This window comes from Macaca nemestrina, chromosome 14 (genome assembly GCF_043159975.1).
Source record: "Macaca nemestrina isolate mMacNem1 chromosome 14, mMacNem.hap1, whole genome shotgun sequence".
Lineage (NCBI taxonomy): Eukaryota > Metazoa > Chordata > Mammalia > Primates > Cercopithecidae > Macaca > Macaca nemestrina.
This window is the reverse complement of record NC_092138.1, coordinates 69,176,289-69,197,998: the sequence shown is the minus strand read 5'-3', so window position 1 is coordinate 69,197,998 and position 21,710 is coordinate 69,176,289. Positions and strand designations below refer to the sequence as shown.

Here is a 21,710-nt window from a genome sequence, read left to right as displayed (position 1 = left end):
ACCCAAATAATTCAGGGGAAAAGACAGAGAGAGAGAAAGAAAGAGAGAAAATATTAGTGATTGGTGAAAAGACAACAGGTATATGAGTATTAATTGTTCTATCCCTTCAGCTTTACTATAGATTTGAAAAAATAAAATGTAGCAGTAGACAGAAAATAAATCAAGGGGTTCAGGAGAATTGGCATTTGCTGACTGCCTCCTGTGGGCCAGGCTCTGGGCCAGACATCCACATGTACTATCTCACTGGTTTCTCACAGCCTCTCTATAAGATAGGTGTTAAGTCCATTTTGCAAATGATCCAACAAAGCACAGAGAGGGTAAGTGACCTGCACAAGGTCACACAGCAGGTAAGTGGTGAGCTGGGGTTCATATGCAGGTGTACGTGAAACTTGGGAAGCTTCCAGCTAGACCACAAATGAACCCTCCTTTCTCACCCACACTGCAACCCTTCCTCGCCTGGCTTTTTCATGATGGAGGTGCACACAGAAATTACTTTTTATATCCCAATGGAAACCCTAAAGGCTCAGTGAGAAACATCATACACTATTAATCAGGGCCCTCAATCAGAAGCAAGAAAAGCAAGGAACTCCAAGTATCAAAAGCTTCATTCGCTGACCAGAGTCCCCACAGGAAGGAGAGTTCTGGAAAAATAAATGTTGACATTTGACACCACAGGAGCACCAATTTAAAAAGGCACTTGAAACCAAAATTGACTTCACAAAAATCAATATTGAAAAATCAGACTTGGATTCCAATGAAATATCAGTCTCTTGATGTTTATTGACTTGGGTAAATGTTGGCATTTTACAGCCCAGAATTAAAATAATAGAATTTTAGAGCTAGACAAGACCTCTGAGATCATCCTGTTACCTGCAAATCTCTTTTTCTGGGTTGTGCTTAATGATCTTGTTTTTATTATGTTTAATTATCCCTTCTTAAACTATGTTTAATTTTATAAATCTCCCTCAAATCTTGGTTCCAAGGGCACAAGGCCTAATACATTTTTTCTGGGGCGGAGGGGGTTAAAATTTTATTTTGTGCTTATATTTGCCTTCCTTCTTACAGGTTTCTTCTATTACCTTCTTTTGGGTTTGTCTATTTTTATTATTTCTGTTTTCCTTCTGCTAGGGAGTTATAGTGTTTCTATTCTTTTAATATTTACCCTCAAAATTGAAACATACATAATTTCTAAAATTTTAAACTTAATATATTTATGCTCATTACAGGCAGTATAAAGATCTTAGAACACTTAACTTCGCTTTTCCCCACCAACATATGTTCTTATTGAATGTTTTCTCTTTTATAAATATTTTTTAAAAGAAAAATCAGGCCAGGCTTAAACTAAAGCTGTCAGTTTATAGAAGAGATCATTGGCAAGAAGGGGAGTGACATGCCTGAGGTTACAGAATTGGGACCAGAAGCCCCAGACAGTCACACTGTGCCTCACTTTCTCCCCTGGGCCTGTCTCTTCTGGAGTCTTTCTGTCATGATCACATCAAGGAGTCAGGAGCACTTCGCAAAGGCTGGTTCACCAGGGCTGCTGGAGAGGTGGGGACCATGTTAAGCAGATGTCAACTGGAGAGAGAGGAGCAACAGAGACAGAGAGAGACACACAGAGAGAAGCACTCACAGAAATAGAGAGGCAGACAGAAACAGAGAAAGAGAGACAGGGAGAAGCACACCCAGTGACAGAGGGACAGAGAGAGAGAGAAATAGAAATATTCAGAGAAAGAGACAGAAAGAGTCAGACAGAGAGCCAGAGAGAAAGAGAAAGATGGAGCAATTTTTTTCCTTTGCATGGAGGCATCTTTTGTCATTGTTGCAGGGTAAGATGCATAACATGTCATTAAATTAGAGATACTATTGTTTCATCCTAACGTGCTTTCATCTGCCTAATTAAATACCGCGCACAAACCCCCAACTATTGTGATCGAACAATCCCCACAAAGTCGAGATTACAGAAAGGGCACAAGACTAGTAATTATGCCAAGTGTCGTTCCCCTTCCGAGGGCGCCTGTGATTAAGCTGTTTAGAGGGATCTTGTGGAATAAAGGTGGATGCCCTTCATGAAGTCTGAGACCAGAGAACTGGAGCTGCAGGATTGGTTAGCCCTGAGCCTGACGGCCATGAGGACACAGGCCTCTGACATGGGTAAAATCACGTTTCTTAATGATGGCAAGAATAAGAACCACAGCTACTCTTTTTAGCACTTTCTACAGACCAGGCACTGGGCTAAGCTTTTTCTGTACCAATTTTTCAGTCCTCACAGATAACCCAATTGGATAGATGTCATCTCATTTCAATAGGTGAGGAAACGGAGGCTCGGACTGGTAAGGGGACTTGCTCCAGGTCACACAGACTGCAGGTAGTGGGGCCGTCACTGGGTGCAGATCTGTCTGGCTGTACGTCCACTCTGGCCATGATTCTTCCATCACTGCCTGTGACCTTGTTCTGACTCCACAGTGAGCCTGTCCCTGCTGTGACTTCAGTGTTGGGTTTCCTGAAGCTTTTTTTGTGTGTGTGTGAACAAATGACCTGGGTCTCCTGCATTCACTAGAGGAGAGGTTAGGATTCTCAGGATTGTGACTCGAGAGGATCTAATCAGAGAATCAAGGCCAAGGAAATCCCTTTAGGGATCCAAGTTCTCTGACTGTGCCGGAGGTCCCATCTCCCTTGTCATTCCTTCTGCTGAATCTTGGTATTTTTGTGTGGTCCACAGCAATATCTCTAATGCATATGCTTTCATTATGATTCCAACAAGTACAACAATGTGACTATGAAAATAAAATCAGAAACCTTAGAGGTCCTTGGGGCTCCCAGTCATTCAGTGTCCCTGCTCTCCCAGGCTGCATTTGCGTCTCCTTGTCTAGACATCCTCAACTCCTTTTAGGATTCCCTCCCTTAATTTCTCAAGCTGCCTTTCCTTTCTCTGGGCCCCATTTCCCCACATCTCCAGACCCTCACCTTCGGGGAGCAACTGGGTCTGGCTTTCCTTGGTACCCTTGAGCACCCAACCCAGAGCCGGCACCCAGTGCATGTTTGGTTTGTGGCATAGTTTAGCATTCATTCACACACACACACATCTGACAGAAACTTGTGATCGTCCATCATAAAGAGAATTTATCATGGTGGATTGGGAAGTTATTTAAGTGCAATGCAGCAGGCACCTAGGAAAATTCTAGGTCTCATTTACACCTTCAGAATGTGAATGGAGGAGAGTGGTTAGAACTGACGTGCGGTTACCTGGGGAAGCCTGGAATGTAGATATTTAAAGTGAAACACACCGTCAAAGGGATTGTGATTCATGGTTCTGCATTTTGAGGGCAGAGAAATTAGCAAATGCCTAAATCAGAAACTTTAATTTTAAAATGTGGCAAATATATTCATACATCAATACCTCACTTATCCAGAGAACACAGATCCAGTCACTTCATCTATCCAGAACCCAGCTGACTGTGCAGGTCTCTAAACTGCCGAAGTAGAAGACTTTTCTTTTTTTCTTTTTCTTTCTTTCTTTCTTTCTTTTTTTTTTTTTTTTTTTTTTTTGAGATGGAGCGGAGTCTCCGTAGCTCAGACTGGAGTGCAGTGGCACAATCTTGGCTTACTGCCACCTCTGCCTCCTGGGTTCAAGCGATTCTCCTGCCTCAGCCTCCCGAGTAGCAGGGATTACAGGCATGCATCACCATGCCCCGCTAATTTTTGTATTTTTAGTAAAGAAGGGGTTTCACCGTGTTGGCCAGTCTGGTATTGAACTCCTGACCTCAAATGATCTGCCTACCTTGGCCTCCCAAAGTGTTGGGATTACAGGCATGAGGCACCGCATCTGGCCAGCTTTTCTTAAGGCTCATTTGGTTTGTCTGGGAGCTCTGCTTCCGTCTTCTCTCAGTTCCTAGCTGAACTTGTGTTGTGCACTTCTCTTACCAGTTGTATTATCTTTGGTTTCCAGACTACAGCAAGTCAGCCAATTAGGAACGAGTGTAAGGTTGATGGAGACAGCTGATGTAGGGTTGATAGCCAGTGGCAAGAAATGGCAGCGTACTGCCTGACCCGGAGGGTGAGAAAGGGAAGAAATGTCAAAGACCTTGAGGATTTGAAAAGCATGTTGGGAAATTAGGATGGAGGGCAGTGTAACACCCCATACCCTGTATCTTCCCCAGGGGGCCACATATGTTCCTGGCAGGTCCATGGCTTGAAATTCATAACCATTGGTTGGATTTGGTAAGTCACTTAACCTCTCTGAATCTCAGTTTCCTTATCTATAAGATGGAAATAGTAATTTATCAGCTTTCTATGTGTCAGACACTGTTCTTAGTTCTTTACATGTATGAATTTAATTCTCACAATTTACCATGAAGGAACCACTAGTTATTAGCACTAAGCAGCTGAGGCACAAACAGGTGCAAACTTGCACAAGCTCACCTAGTTCATAGATGAAAGAACCGGGATTGAGAGGCAGGAAGCCAGGCTCTGGAGTCACATTCCGGACCGTGGCTTTTGTTCTGGGGCAATGCCCCTCCCTCCAACACAGAGCTGTTTAGAGGGTGAAATTAAATATGTATCAAGGAGTCCAGCACAGTTCCGGGCACACACTGAGTGGCCTGGAAGAAAGGATCTGGGCTATGTACAGCACCATGTGTTTTTCGAGAGCAGGGAGTTGACACTGATTATTCCTGGAGGGTGAGATTGGAGGCAAGGGAAGTGGGGAGCAACTTGGCGCCTCTCGCTTCATCCATGACTGTATTGTTGGACTCTTCTACAAGTACATGTTACCTTAGCAATTTCAAAACGTACTGGGGATGGGGAGGAGAAAGAATTTTGAACAGTAAGGTCATGTCTAAAACCTGCAGCCATGTATAAATCGCATTTTAAAAATTAGTCTATCAAACACGGCTTAAGTTGGAGCACTTAATGAGATATGCTTTATTATGTAGAACTTCACTTCCGTGGAACAGCTGATACCTTTTCACCAGTCCGCTGTGAATGCCACCTGTTACTGTGCCGAGACAGGCTTGTGGTCCTTCCTCATTTCCTCAGTAAATTTCACACCAGGAGGACTCTGTGCCTCTGGGGTCTACAGCTGGGCCATCCAGACCATCTGCATTGACCGTGTGCTCTGGTGTGTCCCGCATCCTGCTAGGGGCTGGTGATTCAGGGGTGAGTTGGGTGGCATCCCTGCCTCAGGAGCCTATAAAGTGAGAGAGGCAGAGGTGGCCAGCCAGCCCAGGGCTGACCCGAGGTTGTCCCTGGGCAGGGGCATTTCTTCTTATGGAAGGATCCATCAGAGTGGTGTGTCAGCTGAACAGAGGGAGGTGAAGAATTTTGATTGAAAAGGTTGCAGGACAGAGAAGCTGTTCCAGGTTGAGAGAACAACAGGCAGAGGGAAGGTTAATATACCCTGAAAGTCTGTTTCTGGGCAATAGCATCACTGAGACCTGTGTTAAAAAGAGCCAGCTCCTGGATGAATTGAGTTTACAGTCTACATTTGAGGTCAAGTTCTATAGGGTTGATCTTCACATATGTCTGTCTCCCTCCCTCCCTCCCTCCCCCCGCCCTCCCTCCCTCCGCCCTCCCTCCCTCCCCCCACCCTCCCTCCCTCCCCCCGCCCTCCCTCCCTCCCCCCGCCCTCCCTCCCTCCCTCCCCTGCCAAAGCACCTTTTTATCCTTCTCCATTCCCACTCCCCGCTTCTTCCCTCCACAGAAACAACAGCTATCTAGAAGTTAGTTCTATTTCTCCCATCTCTATTGTTATGTCTTACTGCAGATGTGCATGTCTGTAAACAATCTATAGTATTTTTAAGCTTTATGTAAACATCATACTATATATATAACATTCTATAGCCCATTTTGTTTTACTCATTTTAGTTTGTCTTTTATTTATTTATTTAAATTTTTTTTTTTTTTTTTGAGACACCGTTTCACTCTTGTTGCCCAGGCTGGGGTGCATTGACGCGATCTCAGCTCACTGCAATCACTGCCTCCCAGGGTCAAGCAATTCTCCTGCCTCAGCCTCCCGAGTAGCTGGGATTACAGGCTTGCGCCACTATGCCTGTATAATTTTTGTATTATTAGTAGAGGTGGGGTTTCACCATGTTGCCCAGGCTGGTCTCAAACTTCTGACCTCAGGTGATCCACCTGCCTTGGCCTCCCAAAGTGCTGGGATTAGAGGCGTGAGCCACTGCGCCCGGCCTAGTTTGTCTTTTAGTAGGTGGTTTTAATTGGTTTATATTAATTGTGATTAATGATATATTTCTACCCTCTTATTTTGAGTGTTCCTTCTGCCACTCCCCCTTTTTCCTCTGCTGATATGGTTATATCCTTAACACTTTAGCATATATCCTAAATTAATTTCTTTTTTTCTACTCAAATCTAATGCTATTCAATATCATTCTCCTCTACTGAATCTGATGAGAATTGTAATCATGCCTCACAACCCACTAATACCTGTTCTATCATTGTTTCCTAGAATTTTGGTTCCAAAAATTTTAGTTGTTATTATTTTCGTGTTATCGTTAGTAGCTCATTAACTTCGCCGACACATTTTCCTAATGCTTTTGCTTGCCACTGTTTTTTGTGCCCCATTCCTTCTTCTGGGTTCCCTTTTCTTCTGGCTGAGTTCATTCTCAAGTTAGACTCAGTGCATATGGTGAGTGCCAAGGATGGTCAACACTCAATATTTGGATGTCTTAAAAGGTCCTTTCCTCTCACTTTTGAATACTGCTTTAGCAGAGTTCAGAATTCTAGGCATGCAGTTATTTCCCTTCAGAGTTTGTGTTTTGGGCCTCTTGTTGCTGAAGAGATGTCTGCTGTCCATCCAGTTATTGACTCCTTAGAAACTGTCTTTTTCCGGTAACTCTTGAGGCCTATGCCTGGAACAGGCTTCCTCTCACTTTTATCATATTCTTTTGGCCACATCAAGTCACAAGGCCAGCCCAGATTCAAAAGGTGGGAAAGTAGACTCTACGCACCTCCAGCTTTTTTTTTACCCCCTGAGACAGGGTCTTTCTCCGTCACCGAGGCTGGAGTGCAGTGGTACAATCATGGCTCACTGTAACCTCAATCTACTGGGCTCAAGCAATTCTTGTGCCTCAGCCTCCTGATGAGCTGGGACTACAGGTGTGTACCACCATGCCTGGCTAATTTTTTAAAATGTTTATAGAGATTGGGTCTCATCATGTTGCCCAGGCTGGTATCAAACTCATGGCTTCAAGCGATCCCCCCACCTTGGCCTCCCAAGGTGTTGGAATTATAGGCATAAACTGGTCGTGGGTGCAAACTCGACTTTTGATGGTAGGAGATTCGAAGTCATTCCAAAGGCCATGGGTATAGGAAGGGGTGAGTAACTGGCCATATTTGCATTCCATCTGTCACTGTTTTCCACCTTGTCCTGCCATCCAGAGCGTGCAGCTTCCTGTGGGCCAAGGCAGCAGGTAGCAGTTGGTAGAACTTCGTCCCAGCTTTCCTCTAGGGCAGAGGAAGCCCTTCTCTACTGGCTCTGCTCCAACCCTTTGCTTCATATAGTGAGCTTGACTCTAGTTCTCTTTTGCATTGATTGTGGCTCTGGCCCCCGCCTTTACTTGGGGGTGCTATGAGTCTCTGTTACCCCAGAGAATTGTCAATGCCAGGCACTTCTCTCTGTATTGCACTCAGAGCCCATCAAGCCTGCAGCCTCATCTCCACTCACCATGTTGTGGTTTTTTCTTTCCCCCCTTGAGAATTTTATTTTTGAGTAATGCTATGTCTTCAAATTTTCTATTTTTGTATTTCAGCTATCATTGCTGTGTGTTTGTTACAGCAAGGAGGAGGAGACCTCAAAATGTGAATTTAATTTGCGATACCACCTTGGCTGGGATTCTTTTGTTTACTTTCTTCATAAAACAGTGCTTGTCACATTCTCCAGGAAACAGATGAGGCTGTGACAGCACATTAGAATGTATATAACTGTGATAGTGAGAACAAAAGCGCAGACTCTCTGGGTTAGAGGGGGCCCTCTAGTGCTTGAATCCCTCCTAAGTCTGTCACACAGGTGGGCATCTAACACCTGGACAGCTCCAGGACTGGCTGACCGGCCACCTTTCTGTTGCATCCAAGCATAGGCCTGGCTTTGAAAAAAATGTCATTATTCTCCATCTGGTGCCTGCCTCCCTGTAGTTTTCTGCCCCAGCCCCCGTATCCTAGTTATGGTCCTTTCCTCTGGAACAAAACACACGGCATCTGTGCTTTCTGCCGCTGAGAGCCCATCAGAGCTGTGCAGGCCACGCTGGGCCTGAGGGGGCCCTTCTACTGGCTGAACAGCTACAGGCTCTGAAGCCAAAACTCATGGGATATAATTGGCTGTCCGCTCTCCAGACTGGCTGACTCTGGGGACACTCTGCAGGTGGCCCCTTCTCTCTTCCTGGGCAGGGCCCAGATAGAGCCTCGAAGATGGGTTTGGATAGACCAGCCAGGAACTGAGCAGGCCTCTTCTCCACCTCCTGGATTCTGGAATGAATCATTCTCCTGGTGTAGCCTCCAGCTATGTTGTGAGATGAACTCACATGGCTCCTCGGTCAATTGCCATTCATTCATTCACTCCTTGGGTGCACCAGGGAAGCAGTGCTGAACAAGGCTGCCATGGAACATGGGGTCTAGTGAGGCAGACAGATGTAGTGTGACCACAGCCACGAGGGAAAGGTACATGGTGGTGGGAGTGTGCGTGACTGGGGAACCTACCCAGAATTGGGGAGGCTTTTCTAAGAAAGTGGTGTGTGCTCTGAAGAGTACTTTCTCATTTTCTTAACATTTCCAAATCCAGATTCTCAAGAGAGAAAAATCTCTGCCTTGCCAGCTCATTTTTCCAGGGCCTGCAAGGTTACAGGTCAGCAGCTAGCCTATGGCTTAGGTTTACATACCTTGTCCAATTAGCTGTGCCTGGGATATATGAATCTTCCAATTTCATTCATTCATTCATTCATTCTTCATTCATTCATTCATTCATTCCTCGGGTGCACTTGGGATGTGATGAAGGAATCCATAGCAGTTTTCGTTGTTGGAGAAGCTCAAGTAGGAAATACATAGGGCAGGAATGGGATGGGGTGACAGTAAGTGTGGTGGCTCCATGGCTGAAGGAGACATGGCAACTACAAGGGACTGTGACTGAAGCCTAAGACACCAGGGTGACCTAGGGACAAGGTAGGGAGTGGAAGTGGCGGTGGCCATGCCACGCAGGGCCTTACAGGGCGGGAGGCAGGGTAGCGGCATTGATCTTTATCCCAGTCTTTATCTCAGGCTGGTGTTGGGGGCTGAGGAGCCCATTGTTGGGTGGAAGTAGCCCAGTTGGGAGAGGACAGGATGGTGGTTCTGTAGGCAGCAGGGAGGAATGACCTCCCTGGACAGAGGGAGACTTGAGAAAGCAGTGGAAGGTGGGGAGAGTGATGTCAAGGAGGCACCTTGTTTTTGTTGTTGTTGTTATTTGTTTGTTTTTGAGACAGAATCTCATTCTTTCACCCAGGCTAGAGTGCAATGGTGCAATCTCTGCTCACTGCAACCTTTGCCTCCCGGGCTCAAGCAATTCTTCTGCCTCAGTTTCCAGAGTAACTGGGATTAAGGAGGCACCTTGTCTTTGCTTCCTGTGGCTGCCAGAACAAATTGCCACAAACAGGGTGGCTGAAAAGAGCACACGTTTTTTTCTGTCACAGTCCTGGAGGCCAGAAGTCTGAAATCAAGCCTTGGCCGGGCCGGCTCTCTCTGGAGCCCCTGGGGGAAAACCAGTCCTGTGCCTCTCCCTGCTTTTGGTCACTGTTGGCGTTCCCTGACTCGGGTCTGTGTGGTTCCAATCTCTGCCTCCCTGGTCACATTGTCTCCTGTCTCCTGCCTGTCTAGTCTAAGTCTATTTCTGCCTCACTCATGAGATTTATAGCCTACCTGGATATTACAGGATAAGCTCCTCCTCTCAAAAGCCTTCACTAAATCACGTTTTTGCCATGTAAGGTAATATTCCCTGTTTTACCATATAAGGCAGCATTCACAGTTCCAGGAGTTAGGGCACGGATGCATATTTTTGCAGGCTGCCTCTCAGCCAGGACGGTGCTAAGGACCTGACTATAGAAGTGAGCCCTCACGTAGTGCAGGCTGTGGGCCAGGCTCTGTGTCCTGACTGCTCCAGATGGGTTGACTCATTTTAAACCCCATGAGATAGGCACTATTGTCATCCTCTCTTTATAGGCAGGAAACTGAGGCTCAGAGAGGTTAAATGGGCCCGCTGTCAAGCCACCAAGTGGGAGTTGGTTCCAGGCAGCAGGCTCTGGAGCCCTTGGCAGGCTGCACTGCCTTCCTAAGCCGGGTGGATGGAGGATGGGTGCTGTTCACTGAAATGAGGCATCTGGGAGAGGGGCACAGGGAGGACAGGAGTTTGGTTTGGGGCATGGTGAGCCACAGCCCCTGACATCCACATGCTTCTATGTCCCCTTCATTGCTAAGTGCAGCCTCTGTGTCTGGGTTTCTGACCTTGGCCATGGCCCCTCTGCCCTTTTGGCTTGTGGAAACAGCCTCCCAGTGCTGCTACGGCAAGCCCTCTTCAGAACCACTGGCACCGCTGCCCAGCGTCCTGGCCCTGAGCCTGGGTTTGGAGCCCTCAGTGTCTGCACAGACTGATTAGGGTAGCAGACGGGGCATCACAATGACTTTGAGGATGTAAGGGCTGTGTCACTGGCACCCAGGGACCCTGGAGCCCAGCTCTGCCCCAGGCCACTCCCAGCAGCCCCACCCTTCTGAGGGGGCCAAAAGCTGGAGGCCCTTAGCACCATCTCCCCTGAACCATGCCCTGCTCACTGCCAAAAACCCACCTTGGAGCCCTGCCCTTCAACCAGTCTTGCCACTCATTGCTTAGGGCTCAGGGCTCAGCCCTCCCAGATGGGTTATAGCTGGGAGGGGTTAGGTGCTCTGTTATGTGGAAAAATCACCCAATGAAATGTCAGGAGACCATTCCCACTCCTCCCCGACATTCACTTGAAATATGGGCATGCTTTGGATTTCATAGGTGGAAGGGAAAGGGCATTTGAGGTGCAAGAAACTGGGGGGAGGTGAGGAGCAAAGGCACAGAAGTGGGAAAAGATAAATTCTGCTTGGGAAATGCCAGCTGCAAGATGACTGTGATGTAGGGCACCTGAGGTGGGTGACAGAGGAGCTGGATGGGAGTGGGGGCAGAATTCAGGCTGTCTGAGATGCCAGTCTGTAAGTGATGGAGCAATGGTTTCATAAGAAATGATTCTGTGTCAATTGCAGAGATTCTTCACTGATGCATGTTGTTTGTACTTTTTTTTTTAACATCACAACATCATTTATTATGTGAATTTTTTACAATACCAACAAAAAATACAGAAATGCAATATATGAATACAGCTAAATGCAGAATGGTGACTTTTTTCTCTTCAAGAGGCTGTGATTCCCATTTCTAGTAAATTAAGAGACTGCATATAGGTAGAAACAGGTTGGTCATTAGCTTCACAATTTTGCCTGGAAATGATCTATACATGCATGTTCCCCCTGCTACTTACCATAAAGTGTAAAAAGGAGTTAAAGTTTCCTTGTTGGCTCCTACCATATGAAAGATGCTATATTCTGTTTTAGCAGGGCCAATATATGGACACTATCTAAATTAAATGTTTTTACAAAAATGAAGTAGTAATGAGATTCCGGCTAAAGAGGGCACTAAATGAGAATAATATATATTTAAAGAATCCAAAACAAACAAACAAAAAGAGGGTGTTATAAAAAAGCTCTGGGTGCACTATAAGCATGTAGGGTTTTTTTTTCCATGTGTATTTTTAAACAATGGAAGTGTCAAAACATGGGTCAACTGTGTTATACTAAATTACATTGTATATGCTGCACTGAATGGAACCTTTGTATTATAATTATCATAGAGAAGCATAGTTTGCATCATATTATGGCCTTTTGTCCTCAATGAAAACCTTCCAGAGTCCTTTTATTTTGGAATATCCTGTAAACAATCAAACCGTCAGAACATGATTGTACAACAGTAAAATGTTCTCTTGCATTCAACTGAAGATAATCTGTTTAATAAAAAAAGAAAAAGAAAAAGTAAGAAAGGTAGAGCTGTTACTAAGCACACAACACCCTATAGACAATTGAAGGCATCTTAATCTCCATCAAGAACAACAACAACAAAAATAATGTTTGTCATGCTGTTAAATCCATCATTCTAGATAAAACGCGCAAATTGGTCAAACGGATCCAACAAACACTGATGTCCAAGCTGGCATATTGGCAGCTAATACGTAACTGGTGGTCAATAGAGAGTTTAAAAGATCTTCCTTTCTTCTTGTTCTTTTCCAAGGTTCTCGAAGAGTTCTGTTGTTCTAAAATACGTTGTTGAGCTTCCCGGTTTACTTTCTTGTCCTCTGATGACGTTTTTCCTCTAATTCTTTATGCTGTGCTTCCAAATTATTTTTCATTTGCTCGTGGTGCCGCTGGAGCTCAACTTCAGAGTTCTTCAATTTTGAACTTTTTCTTTGACCTTCATCTCAAACATCTGCTCCATCTCCAGCTCCATCTTCTTCATTTTAGCTACATGCTCCCTTCTTTCTTCTTCCATTTGTGCCGGAGGGCTCTTAGTCAGCTGCCCTTTTTTCTTGTTGTTATCAATTCCATTATAAGTCACAGCTGCTAGTTTTTTGCTTCTGTAGTTCTCATAGTGGACATTATTAGTAACATCTTTCAAGTCCTGCATGTGTGTTCTTATCAACATATTTCTTAGAATTGTAAAATCACAATGTTCACCATTTTCAACTTTAGCAATACCCCAAGGATACTGCCTTCCTCTGATTGTTTTGCCATTAACTTCAGTGATAGTATTACTACCTACCACAGCAACAGGTAAATGGTCCTTTATCTTTTTAACAAGTTTATTTTCTTCTTTATTATCTGTTTCTAGAAATTCATGTATTTTAATTTTATGTTCTTGGATTTCTTTCATTATCTGTTTTTAAACTGTTAGCATTCCTCTGGTGTGAGTGTGTCTGCTTTGGCAATAAGTGAGATGATACTCTTTCGTGCAAATGCTTCATAAACTCAATATTCAATGGTTTAAGTCCATGTCCTGAAGGAGCAATGAAGTGTAAACAACACTGCACCCTGTTATCAGGCATCTGACGTCTATTCACTCGAGATTCTGCATTTAGGTAGTCCTCAAATTTACTATTAATGTAGCTGATTGTAAGGCTGCCAGCAATTACTATTATCACTGCATCTCCAAATCCTGGGGTATCAACTATTGTGAGCAGCAACTGAACACCACTTTCTTTGATTAAAACTTTGGATTGTTCCACCCACTACCATAGCGTGAATTCAAAACCAGATGTCTTAACTGATTTTCTGTATACTTGATTTGGGAGATTGGCAAATCCCACATAGCCTTCAAGGTTCTTCTGTTGAGATACCGAAGCGACATGAGGCTAGTGGCGGTTTGGTTGCCAGTGGAGCTGCAGGCGAGCAGGAAGAAGATGAGCCTTAAGTCTGAACCCCGAGGAATTCATGTGGATCAATCGGACCTCTCATGGTGCTGCTGTTGATGCTTCTCTCCTCAGCAGCAGCGGATCTCGCACTGTTTGGACTTTTTCTTTAAAAAAAGGAAAGTGATAATAAGAAAAAGATAATAGGCCGGGCGCGGTGGCTCATGCCTGTAATCCCGGCACTTTGTGGGGCCGAACTGGGCGGATCACCTGAGGTCGGGAGTTCGAGACCAACCTGACCAACATGGAGAAACCCTGTCTCTACTAAAAATACAAAATTAGCCAGGCGTGTTGGCACATGCCTGTAATCCCAGCTACTCGGGAGACTGAGGCAGGAGAATCGCTTGAACCTGGGAGGCAGAGGTTGCGGTGAGCCAAGATTGTGCCATTGTACTCCAGCCTGGACAAGAGAGTGAGACGCCATCTCAAAAAAAAAAAAGATAGTAGACACCATAGTGCTTCTGATGTGCCAGGCATTATTCCAAGCAGTTTGTATGTATTTACTCTTTAAATCCTCACATGAACTCGAGGAGAACAGTTCCATTATCCCGAATTACAGGTGAAGAAATAGGATGCTACGAGGTTAAGTGATGTGCTGGGGTCTCATGGCTAGTCTGCTTGTGTCACACGGTTTGAAGACTCAGTTAAAGAAAGATGTGAAGGTAGCAGGGCGTCCTAGAGGCACTCCTTGCCATAGCCCCAAATGGCAGCAACAGTCTCTAGACCCTTAGAAGATCCATTAAGAAAAGGAAGTGGGCCCTGAGGAATCATGGTGATTGCTGACCTCAGGCTGGGCTTGTGGGTTTCCCCATCACGTTCATGTGGGCATCACAGTAGCTCCATAAGGCAGGTGAGAGTCCATAGCCCAAGATGCAGATGTAAGCTTAGCCTCAGGGTGGCGAGTGGCCCACTGCAGATCTGCAGCACCATCCTGGGGAATGGCAGCTTGTACCAAGGCCACCTTGCTCTACCCTTTCTGAAAAATCCCCCTGTTCATGCTGACAGCGGTGCTCCCCTTGTTGCCTCCAAGTTCTGCGGCTCACAGCACCTGAGACTGGCAGGGCAGGTGCAGTTGGAAACCTGACCTGGGGATGGTGGCCTGGCTGCTCCGTTGTTGCACTGCACATCCCTGTGGAGGCCTCAACAGAAGGAGAGGGGCACTGCTGCCCTGGTTTCGTCTCATGGTCACGCCCTGCCTTGTTCTGTTATGCCTTGTTGCCTTGCCATTTACATATCTTGTCTCCTGGCTGATGACAGCTTCCATGTCATTAGGGATGATCTGGCTGGGAGACCAGGAAGACAGGGACCTCGTCAGCCTTGGCTCTTAGTCCTTAGCTCTGGTGTGGTGAATGGCATATCGTGGGGGCTCAGTCATTATTTACTGGATCAGGGAAAGAATGATTGACCCCTGGGAGCTGAGAGGTCTACATTGGAGTAACAGCCCCGCAAGCAACTAGTTGTGAGTCCTCAGGAAAGCCACTTAATGTCTCTGAGCCTCAGTTTGCCATTTGTAAAGTGGATGTGATAACGTTTGTTTTGAGTATTACAGATGACTGTCAAGGGGAAAATGTGTGACATGTCTTTGTAACCTGGAAAGGGCCTTACATAAAGATCTTTATCACCAGCATTATGATTATTATGATTACCATTGTTGTCGCTGTTAGTATGAGCATCCAGCCAGCATTAAAAACAAATGCATATGTAAGGACCAATCTTCCAGTGAGTGTTCCAATTCATGCAGGTGTTGGTCAATCAGTAAGCAATTTCTGAGGCCCTACTCTGCCCAGCCTTCTCCATGTTGTGGGTAGAAGGGAAAAGCATGACAACACAATCTTCTGGAACAAAAGCAAACATTAGGAGCCCAAAGGGTGGCTATTTTAGGAAGGGTGAGGGCGATGTTGGAGCAGAGACCAAGACACTGAGAACTTTGGTGAACCTGCAGTCTGTGACTCCATAGAGCTGCATGGATGTCCTGTCCTGCAGAAACTGTTGCTCAATAAAGCCAATGAAATGGATGTGTGTAGGAGGTTGGGTGGGGGAATAAGCAAAGCTCCTTGGCAGGAAAATGAGCTGGCATCTCAAACTTTAGTGTGTACCCGGATCATCAGGGATGTGTATTAAAAATGGAGCAGCTCTAGAGAATCTGATTTGGTAGGTCTGGAATAGCGCTTGGGAAGTGGCATTTTAACAAGCCCCCGGGTAGTTCTGATGCAGTGGTCTACATCTTTGAAAAGCACCACCCTGCGCCCAGGCGGGTCTCCAAGCCTCAGCTTCCAGCTGTCAAAACCCAGCCAAACAGAACTGCTTAAAAATGCACAGAACACAATGAGAGAGCACACATCTGAATTCTAGGTGATATTTTCAGATGCAACGAGACGTTATTTTTGTCCGTGTTGGGAGGAAGGTTCTTGGGGTTTAGTGAACCAGAGCGGAGTCTGTTGCTCCATGCTGCTCTAATTATGGTCCCTGAAGCTCTCAGTGGGAAGCAAAAACCAGAATATTCTTTCTGAAGATCTTGTGTGCTACCCTGGAAGGTCTGTTTTGCAAAATTAATCAGCTTTGGGCCAGTTTCTTATCTTGAACCATTTGAGATTTCTGAGCTGCAGTTGCAGAAAGCATGCTTAGGGAAAATCACATCTTCGTGTCTTTGTTTCTAGTGCACCGGTGGAGGCTCACTCATGGGCCAGGCCCAGGGTGGGAGGCAAAAATCAGAGAGGCGATCCTTGCCCTTGAAGGGGGACAAAAAAAGCAAATGTAGAGCTGGAACATGAAGGAGAATAAAAAAAGTGTTGTTGGAAGGCTCAGTAAGGATCTTGAGAGAATAATATCAACCAAGGGGAAACCGGATAAGAAATCAATTTCAAAATTTCCAGGATGAAACTGCTCCCTAAAAAGTAATTAGCGATATTAAATTCCTCCTCTCTCTAGCATGAATGAACCTTGGCCATTGAGGAAACACAGTGGAAAAGTTCCAGACCAAATCCTTTGCCTGAGAATATCCACCCAGATCTTAGTTGCAGCGGGCAATGAGGAAGTTGCTGGAAGAATGATTTCCAGCCTTCAGGGATCTTGTTTATCTTTCTGAAACAGGGAATGCCTTGGCAAATGAAATGAGGTGCTCTGTAGGAGACAGGGCAGAGAGAGTGGGCGTATTTATTGACATGAAACCCATTTCTCTCTTAGTCCAGACTTGCTGAGCATTCAGTCTTCTTAGCAGCAACAAGAATACTAGCAGCAGTCCCTTGGGGTGGCCAAGTCCTCGTGTTTCCGGAGCCTGTGTTTTCCTGTGTCTCCGGCCCTCCCTACAGCTTGATAAGGAATCACTATGCTTTGTAGATAGGATTGGAAGGCCCAGAGAAGCAAAGTGACTTGCCTGAGGCCACACAGCTGAACCCAGGCCATGTCTGCTTCTGACTGTAGCGTACTGAACTCTCCACTACAGACTATGGCCCCACGTTGTGGAATTCAGTGAACGCTTGGGTGTTTCAGGGAAGACTGTGGCACGTATGAGGTAGTTTGCTAAAAAAAGAAACCGAGCATCTCCGTGAGAATTTCCGCTCTCTTTCCTCCAGTTTTTTCCTCCCCCACCGAATCAATTAACAATTTCAAATTGTTCCCTAGTGCTTCGGCAGGTTTGTTTTATGATTATTATGATCATCGTTATTGCAGGGGGTGTTTCCTGAGCGATGTTAGAAAGAGGAGCTGTAGGCCGGGTGCAGTGGCTCGCACCTGTAATCCCAGCACTTTGGGAGGTCAAGGAGGGAGGATCATTTGAGCTCAGGAGTTCAAGACCAGCCTAAGCAACGTAATGAGACCTTTACCAATTTTTTTTTTTTTTTTTGAGTTGGAGTCTCGCTCTGTTGCCCAGGCTGGAATACAGTGGTGCAATCTCGGCTCATTGCAACCTCTGCCTCCCAGATTCAAGTGAGTCTCCTGCCTCAGCCTCCCAAGTAGCTGGGATTATGGGTGCCTGTCACCACGCCCAGCTAATTTTCGTATTTTTAGTAGAGGCGTAGTTTCACCGTGTTGGCCAGGCTGGACTCAAACTCCTGACCTCATGATCCACCTGCCTCGGCCTCCCAAAGTACTGGGATTACAAGCATGAGCCACCGCACCTGGCCATCAACCATTAAAAAAAAAAAAATTAACCAAGCATGGTGGTGCAAGCCTGTGGTCCCAGCTACTTAGGAGGCTAAGGAGGGAGGATTGCTTGAGCCTGGGAGGTTGAGGCTGCAGTGAGCTGTCATCATACCATTGCACTCTGGCCTGGGTGACAGAGCAAGACTCTGTCTCAAAAAAAATAATAAAAAATAGAGAGCTGTTCAAGTAAAATCTTTCTAAAACCAACTCAGCAACTCAGCCAAGGGTCTTCCCTTTGGTCACACTGTTTGCGCTGTACTTGACTTTGACAATCGCAGGCAGCTGGGGCTTGACATCCACTACCCCACACTTGCATCTCCGGGCTTAGCCTGGCAGTGCCCGCCTGAAAGTCGCAGCCTCCAGTGGGATATGGGAAGAAACCAGGAAACATTCACAATGACCAGCCCTTGGCCCATACTGGCCTTAACAGAGCTTCAAGAGACCATGGTTCCCTGAGGAAAATAAGGATGAGTTTTTAGTAGAGCTAACTTTGTTGTTTTAAAGAACACCCCTCACTTTGAGATGGTGCTCTTCCTTCCCTCCTCCTCCTCCCTTCTTATCATGTCCTTTCCAAAATGAAATTGTGGTGACAGCAGACATTAGGATTTGTTTATTGATTTATTTGTTTCATTATTATTTTCTTTTTTTTAAGAGACAGGGTCTTGCTTCATCTTCCAGGTTGGAGTGCAGTGGCATTTTCATAGCTTACTGCAGGCTCTAACTCCTAGGCTCAAGTGATCCTCCCGCCTTAGCCTCCCAAGTAGCTGGAACTACAGATGTGCACCACCATGCGTGGCTAATTTCAATTTTTTTTTGTGGAGACGAGGTCTCACTCTGTTGCCCAGGCTGGTCCCAAACTCCTGGCCTCAAATGATCCTTCCTCTTTGGCCTCCCAAAGTGTTGGGATTACAGGTGTGAACCACTGCACCCAGCCCTTGTTTTGTTTTTTAATGGCCTTACTTGAGAAAATAAAATTTGACAGTCTGCATTGATATTCTCATACATTTTGTTTTGTTTGGATATTGTGTGTTTTATGACAGTCTGGGCAGCACTGTTATTGTTGTAGAAGTTTGTATGAGGTCAGCAGGGCACAGGGTGGAAGCAGTCAGTCCTGTTTACTAGGATCAGGGAGGATTTGGGGCAGAAAGTGACATGTGAGCTGAGCCTTGGAAAGCACAGTGAGAGGGTGCTCACTGGGGGACCAGAGGGCCATGAAAGCCTTTTGATCAGGGAGGGATGTGATAAGCTTTTCATTTTAGGGAGATCACTCTAGAGGGGAGGTGACCAGCAGAGGAGAGATAGCAGGCCTGGAAGCAGAGTCACCTGCCACAGTGAGGCCAGACACAAGCATGTGGCGGTGCGGTGCAGAGGCTGACATGGTTCTGTGGACACTCAGCGAGTAGAACATACAGGACTTGAGACTGGCTAGGTGCGAGGGGCCATGCAACAATGGAGTCTTGGACGGCTCCCAGTTTTCTGCCTTGGGGAACCTGCAGAGGTGAAAGTTGATACTAACATGAATGCAAATAACAATTGTCATGGTGACAGCTGATGTTTGCTGAGCCCTTCTTTGGACTGGGCACTTGCTGGGCACCATGCCTATCCAGAAGGCTTATGCAGAGAAAGCAGGTTTCTCAGAGTCAGAATCTAGAGCCCCTCTCTCACCCATTCATGTCTGTATTCTGCTTTCTGGGACACTGATCACATTTTAGGAGAAGATGGCAAGTCCAGGTTTGGACCAGTGGGTCACCCAGGTGGAGATGTGTGGTCTGGAGCTTCAGGGAGGTGGAGGTTAGGATTTGGGGTCATCAGCCTATAGATGATGGTTGATGCTATCGGAGTGGGGAGGTCAGCTAGAAATACTCCCTGGGAAGAAGTGCTCTGCCCAGCAGAGAAAGAGGAGCTGTTCCATCTTTGTAGCCCCGATGTCTTAGCTGTGATTTGGGCCTGTGGATGTGCCTGGAATCACTGAAATGAGAAAAGGGGAGATTTGGGGGGCCGCACGGCCCTTCCTTGTTCCTCTTATTTTTTCTTGAGCTTTTTATGATGGGTGATTTCAGATGTATGCCTCAGTAGAAAGAGTAGGATAAGCTGCCTCCATGAGCCCATCCCCCAGCTTCAGCAATTAGCCAGCGCATGCCTGTCCCTTTCTTAATTGACTCTTCGCATTCCTACCCTCTGCATCCAGGCGGGTTTCTATTAATACTTTGGCGCTCCGGCTCTGCCCATTTCTCCTACCGTCTGCCTCAGCCAGACCGGGCTGGTCAGTCCTCAAACTGCCTTGTACCCATCCCCATCTCTCCCTGGCATTCCTACCTCACCTTCTAATTCAGACACTGTCCTGTCCCCCTCTTCTCGACTTGGGCAAAGCCTCTTGGTGCCACATTGGGTGGGGTCCCCAGGTCTGTTTTGTGTCCTGAGTTTATACCTGAGCCTCCTTGGTCAGGTCACTGTATACCTGTATGCCCCACTCAGAGCCCGTCAGCACCACTGCATGCTGTGTCTGAGGGGCCTGGGGCCACATGCTCCGTAGGACAGAGGTGGCCCCCTCAGCCTGGGATTGAAGGTCATGTGTAATTCAACCTCCGTCGGGTCAGGAGAAAACACTGGCCCCTCACCCTGTGTTGAAGCTTTAAGATTAAACTTGTTTCTTGAGAGGTTTTGTTTTGTTTTCTCTGTCCATTTGCTAAACAGGCCTAGTGTGCCCATTGCAGGTCCTAGGTTGAGAGGACCCCAGGTGATGGAGTGAGGCCCACACGCTATGGCGAGGCCCTCAGGGGGCTGCTCTAGTCTCCTGGTGTTCATTGGTCTGCTTGGCTACAGAACCCTCCATTCCAACAAATTTGCTGGAAGTCCACATACAAAATCTCCAGAAGGGAACCCTTCTGGTTAAATGGTGGTGGAGACTCAGAGCCCTGCCCAGCAGGGCCATGCCGTATCAGTCTTTCTTCAAGAGGCCTCCTGAGGAACTGAGTTTGAGACCCCCAGGTTGGAGTCCTCACCTTCAAGGCCACCAAAGATCCCACCCAGGAATGAGGCCTTCTCTGCCATTCCCCACAGATGCAGCAGCTGGGGGTGCCGTCTTGTCTCCCGGTCAGCCTGAGCTCAGGGCCAGGCCCAAGAAAGGTGGCACAGGCATGGTTCTTGCCTTCAGGTAGGTCCACTCCAGGGCGATAAGGAGGTAGGGGGCGGGGGAGCCATTTGTGTCTACAAGAGGCTCGTTAATAAAAGACAGAGTGAAAACCATATAGAGGACACGTGGTGTACTGTGATGGAACAGGGAAAATTCTGCCCATCCCATGTGGCCTGTGGGCGGGCTCGGAGGCTGGGTTGCTGTGTGATGCCGCCTCCTAGGTAGCCGGGTTCATGCTCGCTGGATGAGCTTTTAGGTCCAAGCGTCTGCCAGCCATGTGGAAGCCCATTCCAGATGCTTGATCTGCTGTGTGCGCGCCCCTGGCTGGGTGCTGCTGTGACAGCTGAAGACGAAAGTCCCACCCCACCCGCCCCAAGTTAGATCTGTCGTACAGACGCTGGTTATGCATGTTTGGGGACTTTTTTTTTCTTCTTCCCTATGTGAAGTTTTAGTTTTTCAGTAAACAGTAATTAAAACAAATGTACAGAGAGACAACAATGTCGCATTTTAATTTATTTATTTCAGCTGACTGCACCCGCCAGCCTCCTAGCGAAATTCCTTTGTTTTCTTCTTTATGCACGATGTTAACAGTAGATCTCCCTGTGTAGTTTTGTGTTGACCCTGTTTCTAGAGAGTGTGGAGGATGCAGTGGGTGCGGCACACGAATTTTTTACTTTCTACCTGTAGAGTAGGTGATGCAGTTCCTGAGCTGTGGAAAATGAAGACGCTCCTGTCCTTCCTTTTCAAAAGCCTCCTCCTCCAAGATGTGTCTCCGGCCTCCTCAGTTCTAGTCACTGGCCTCTTCTAAGAAAGAAACTTTTCAGATGGATGTTGTCTCTGAATGAGCCTGGCTCAGGGTACAGCTCTTAGAACTTGCTTCTAAGTAGGCTGGGCGCAGTGGCTCGCACCTGTAATCCTAGCACTTTGGG

The 21,710-nt window shown here is 46.6% G+C and overlaps 1 protein-coding gene and 1 pseudogene across 1 annotated transcript in view; one reads left to right on the top strand and one right to left on the bottom strand.

Moving 5' to 3' along the window:
* The window catches only part of LOC105477203 (gamma-aminobutyric acid type B receptor subunit 2), a 419,718-nt gene that overhangs the window by 87,250 nt on the left and 310,758 nt on the right, over nucleotides 1-21,710 (top strand). The gene's annotated exons all lie outside the window — the stretch shown is intronic.
* Nucleotides 12,178-20,172, bottom strand: LOC105477369 (septin-7-like; annotated as a pseudogene).